The 5,000-nt window shown below is 41.7% G+C and overlaps 6 non-coding genes and 2 pseudogenes across 6 annotated transcripts; all 8 read right to left on the reverse strand.

Moving 5' to 3' along the window:
* Window positions 1–286: 286 nt before the first annotated feature.
* LOC138410259 (5S ribosomal RNA) lies at window positions 287–405 on the reverse strand. Its single transcript, XR_011243056.1, has one exon. It is a non-coding gene; the product is annotated as a 5S ribosomal RNA (ribosomal RNA).
* A 490-nt stretch (window positions 406–895) lies between these two features.
* On the reverse strand, window positions 896–1,014 carry LOC138409069 (5S ribosomal RNA). The gene has a single exon (XR_011242390.1). It is a non-coding gene; the product is annotated as a 5S ribosomal RNA (ribosomal RNA).
* Window positions 1,015–1,504: 490 nt separating this feature from the next.
* LOC138409369 (5S ribosomal RNA) lies at window positions 1,505–1,624 on the reverse strand. Its single transcript, XR_011242681.1, has one exon. It is a non-coding gene; the product is annotated as a 5S ribosomal RNA (ribosomal RNA).
* A 484-nt stretch (window positions 1,625–2,108) lies between these two features.
* Window positions 2,109–2,227, reverse strand: LOC138409196 (5S ribosomal RNA). Its single transcript, XR_011242516.1, has one exon. It is a non-coding gene; the product is annotated as a 5S ribosomal RNA (ribosomal RNA).
* A 483-nt stretch (window positions 2,228–2,710) lies between these two features.
* On the reverse strand, window positions 2,711–2,829 carry LOC138409747 (5S ribosomal RNA; annotated as a pseudogene).
* A 489-nt stretch (window positions 2,830–3,318) lies between these two features.
* On the reverse strand, window positions 3,319–3,437 carry LOC138409310 (5S ribosomal RNA). The gene has a single exon (XR_011242629.1). It is a non-coding gene; the product is annotated as a 5S ribosomal RNA (ribosomal RNA).
* Window positions 3,438–3,921: 484 nt separating this feature from the next.
* On the reverse strand, window positions 3,922–4,040 carry LOC138408578 (5S ribosomal RNA). Its single transcript, XR_011241897.1, has one exon. It is a non-coding gene; the product is annotated as a 5S ribosomal RNA (ribosomal RNA).
* Window positions 4,041–4,530: 490 nt separating this feature from the next.
* Window positions 4,531–4,649, reverse strand: LOC138409847 (5S ribosomal RNA; annotated as a pseudogene).
* Between the last annotated feature and the right edge of the window lie 351 nt (window positions 4,650–5,000).

Genomic DNA, 5,000 nt, shown 5'->3' on the forward strand with positions numbered 1-5,000 from the left:
TTGTCAGTGTTTCATATCCAGTTGTTTCCCTGATGCAGAGTAAACTCCCTGCTCTTTCATCGCTCTCTCCAAATAAGACAATTTGAAAATGATATGTTAATAAAACATGAATAAAGTAGTGTTTTGATTAGAAACAAATCTGATGAATGCTCACTTTCACCTTTCAGTGATGATGTGAGGGTTCCATATTCTTTTTTCCTTTGATGAACAGTCTTTCCTGCTCTTTCCAAGAGGTGTCTCCTCTGAAGCAGCAGCAACAGCGCCCTCTGCAAAGAAAAGTCTAAAAAGCTTACAGCACCTGGTATTCCCAGGCGGTCTCCCATTCAAGTACTAACCAGGCCCGACCCTGCTTAGCTTCCGAGATCGGACGAGATCGGGCGTGTTCAGGGTGGTATGGCCGTAAGCGATTAACTCCACCCACAATACCTCCTTTATACATGTGAATCATCACCATCATCAATGGTTCTTCTGTTGCTTTGCAACCATAGCATCTTGAGGTGTGGGTGGGCGGGAGGGTCAATTGTTCCAAAATCAATCTCAAGGTGCAATTTTGTCATATCGTTGCAAGAAAAAAATCATTACAATTTTCAAAGATGACCTTCAGCAAAATTGTCAGTGTTTCATATCCAGTTGTTTCCCTGATGCAGAGTAAACTCCCTGCTCTTTCATCGCTCTCTCCAAATAAGACAATTTGAAAATGATATGTTAATAAAACATGAATAAAGTAGTGTTTTGATTAGAAACAAATCTGATGAATGCTCACTCTCACCTTTCAGTGATGATGTGAGGGTTCCATATTCTTTTTTCCTTTGATGAACAGTCTTTCCTGCTCTTTCCAAGAGGTGTCTCCTCTGAAGCAGCAGCAACAGCGCCCTCTGCAAAGAAAAGTCTAAAAAGCTTACAGCACCTGGTATTCCCAGGCGGTGTCCCATTCAAGTACTAACCAGGCCCGACCGTGCTTAGCTTCCGAGATCGGACGAGATCGGGCGTGTTCAGGGTGGTATGGCCGTAAGCGATTAACTCCACCCACAATACCTCCTTTATACATGTGAATCATCACCATCATCAATGGTTCTTCTGTTGCTTTGCAACCATAGCATCTTGAGGTGTGGGTGGGCGGGAGGGTCAATTGTTCCAAAATCAATCTCAAGGTGCAATTTTGTCATATCGTTGCAAGAAAAAAATCATTACAATTTTCAAAGATGACCTTCAGCAAAATTGTCAGTGTTTCATATCCAGTTGTTTCCCTGATGCAGAGTAAACTCCCTGCTCTTTCATCGCTCTCTCCAAATAAGACCATTTGAAAATGATATGTTAATAAAACATGAATAAAGTAGTGTTTTGATTAGAAACAAATCTGATGAATGCTCACTTTCACCTTTCAGTTATGATGTGAGGGTTCCATATTCTTTTTTCCTTTGATGAACAGTCTTTCCTGCTCTTTCCAAGAGGTGTCTCCTCTGAAGCAGCAGCAACAGCGCCCTCTGCAAAGAAAAGTCTAAAAAGCTTACAGCACCTGGTATTCCTAGGCGGTCTCCCATCCAAGTACTAACCAGGCCCGACCGTGCTTAGTTTCCCGAGATCGGACGAGATCGGGCGTGTTCAGGGTGGTATGGCCGTAAGCGATTAACTCCACCCACAATACCTCCTTTATACATGTGAATCATCACCATCATCAATGGTTCTTCTGTTGCTTTGCAACCATAGAATCTTGATGTGTGGGTGGGTTGGGGGGGTCAATTGTTCCAAAATCAATCTCAAGGTGAAATTTTGTCATATCGTTGCAAGAAAAAAATCATTACAATTTTCAAAAATGACCTTCAGCAATATTGTCAGTGTTTCATATCCAGTTGTTTCCTTGATGCAGAGTAAACTCCCTGCTCTTTCATCGCTCTCTCCAAATAAGACAATTTGAAAATGATATGTTAATAAAACATGAATAAAGTAGTGTTTTGATTAGAAACAAATCTGATGAATGCTCACTCTCACCGATGATGTGAGGGTTCCATATTCTTTTTTCCTTTGATGAACAGTCTTTCCTGCTCTTTCCAAGAGGTGTCTCCTCTGAAGCAGCAGCAACAGCGCCCTCTGCAAAGAAAAGTCTAAAAAGCTTACAGCACCTGGTATTCCCAGGCGGTCTCCAATTCAAGTACTAACCAGGCCCCACCCTGCTTAGCTTCCGAGATCGGACGAGATCGGGCATGTTCAGGGTGGTATGGCCGTAAGCGATTAACTCCACCCACAATACCTCCTTTATACATGTGAATCATCACCATCATCAATGGTTCTTCTGTTGCTTTGCAACCATAGCATCTTGAGGTGTGGGTGGGCGGGAGTGTCAATTGTTCCAAAATCAATCTCAAGGTGCAATATTGTCATATCGTTGCAAGAAAAAAATCATTACAATTTTCAAAAATTACCTTCAGCAATATTGTCAGTGTTTCATATCCAGTTGTTTCCCTGATGCAGAGTAGACTCCCTGCTCTTTCATCGCTCTCTCCAAATAAGACCATTTGAAAATGATATGTTAATAAAACATGAATAAAGTAGTGTTTTGATTAGAAACAAATCTGATGAATGCTCACTCTCACCGATGATGTGAGGGTTCCATATTCTTTTTTCCTTTGATGAACAGTCTTTCCTGCTCTTTCCAAGAGGTGTCTCCTCTGAAGCAGCAGCAACAGCGCCCTCTGCAAAGAAAAGTCTAAAAAGCTTACAGCACCTGGTATTCCCAGGCGGTCTCCCATTCAAGTACTAACCAGGCCTGACCCTGCTTAGCTTCCGAGATCGGACAAGATCGGGCTTGTTCAGGGTGGTATGGCCTTAAGTGATTAACTCCACCCACAATACCTCCTTTATACATGTGAATCATCACCATCATCAATGGTTCTTCTGTTGCTTTGCAACCATAGCATCTTGAGGTGTGGGTGGGCGGGAGGGTCAATTGTTCCAAAATCTATCTCAAGGTGCAATTTTGTCATATCGTTGCAAGAAAAAAATCATTACAATTTTCAAAGATGACCTTCAGCAAAATTGTCAGTGTTTCATATCCAGTTGTTTCCCTGATGCAGAGTAAACTCCCTGCTCTTTCATCGCTCTCTCCAAATAAGACAATTTGAAAATGATATGTTAATAAAACATGAATAAAGTAGTGTTTTGATTAGAAACAAATCTGATGAATGCTCACTCTCACCTTTCAGTGATGATGTGAGGGTTCCATATTCTTTTTTCCTTTGATGAACAGTCTTTCCTGCTCTTCCAAGAGGTGTCTCCTCTGAAGCAGCAGCAACAGCGCCCTCTGCAAAGAAAAGTCTAAAAAGCTTACAGCACCTGGTATTCCTAGGCGGTGTCCCATCCAAGTACTAACCAGGCCCGACCGTGCTTAGTTTCCGAGATCGGACGAGATCGGGCGTGTTCAGGGTGGTATGGCCGTAAGCGATTAACTCCACCCACAATACCTCCTTTATACATGTGAATCATCACCATCATCAATGGTTCTTCTGTTGCTTTGCAACCATAGAATCTTGATGTGTGGGTGGGTTGGGGGGGTCAATTGTTCCAAAATCAATCTCAAGGTGAAATTTTGTCATATTGTTGCAAGAAAAAAATCATTACAATTTTCAAAAATGACCTTCAGCAATATTGTCAGTGTTTCATATCCAGTTGTTTCCTTGATGCAGAGTAAACTCCCTGCTCTTTCATCGCTCTCTCCAAATAAGACAATTTGAAAATGATATGTTAATAAAACATGAATAAAGTAGTGTTTTGATTAGAAACAAATCTGATGAATGCTCACTCTCACCGATGATGTGAGGGTTCCATATTCTTTTTTCCTTTGATGAACAGTCTTTCCTGCTCTTTCCAAGAGGTGTCTCCTCTGAAGCAGCAGCAACAGCGCCCTCTGCAAAGAAAAGTCTAAAAAGCTTACAGCACCTGGTATTCCCAGGCGGTCTCCCATTCAAGTACTAACCAGGCCCCACCCTGCTTAGCTTCCGAGATCGGACGAGATCGGGCATGTTCAGGGTGGTATGGCCGTAAGCGATTAACTCCACCCACAATACCTCCTTTATACATGTGAATCATCACCATCATCAATGGTTCTTCTGTTGCTTTGCAACCATAGCATCTTGAGGTGTGGGTGGGCGGGAGTGTCAATTGTTCCAAAATCAATCTCAAGGTGCAATTTTGTCATATCGTTGCAAGAAAAAAATCATTACAATTTTCAAAAATGACCTTCAGCAATATTGTCAGTGTTTCATATCCAGTTGTTTCCCTGATGCAGAGTAAACTCCCTGCTCTTTCATCGCTCTCTCCAAATAAGACAATTTGAAAATGATATGTCAATAAAACATGAATAAAGTAGTGTTTTGATTAGAAACAAATCTGATGAATGCTCACTTTCACCTTTCAGTGATGATGTGAGGGTTCCATATTCTTTTTTCCTTTGATGAACAGTCTTTCCTGCTCTTTCCAAGAGGTGTCTCCTCTGAAGCAGCAGCAACAGCGCCCTCTGCAAAGAAAAGTCTAAAAAGCTTACAGCACCTGGTATTCCCAGGCGGTCTCCGATTCAAGTACTAACCAGGCCCGACCCTGCTTAGCTTCCGAGATCGGACAAGATCGGGCTTGTTCAGGGTGGTATGGCCTTAAGTGATTAACTCCACCCACAATACCTCCTTTATACATGTGAATCATCACCATCATCAATGGTTCTTCTGTTGCTTTGCAACCATAGCATCTTGAGGTGTGGGTGGGCGGGAGGGTCAATTGTTCCAAAATCAATCTCAAGGTGCAATTTTGTCATATCGTTGCAAGAAAAAAATCATTACAATTTTCAAAGATGACCTTCAGCAAAATTGTCAGTGTTTCATATCCAGTTGTTTCCCTGATGCGGAGTAAACTCCCTGCTCTTTCATCGCTCTCTCCAAATAAGACAATTTGAAAATGATATGTTAATAAAACATGAATAAAGTAGTGTTTTGATTAGAAACAAATCTGATGAA

This window comes from Paralichthys olivaceus, chromosome 5, assembly GCF_024713975.1.
Source record: "Paralichthys olivaceus isolate ysfri-2021 chromosome 5, ASM2471397v2, whole genome shotgun sequence".
NCBI lineage: Eukaryota > Metazoa > Chordata > Actinopteri > Pleuronectiformes > Paralichthyidae > Paralichthys > Paralichthys olivaceus.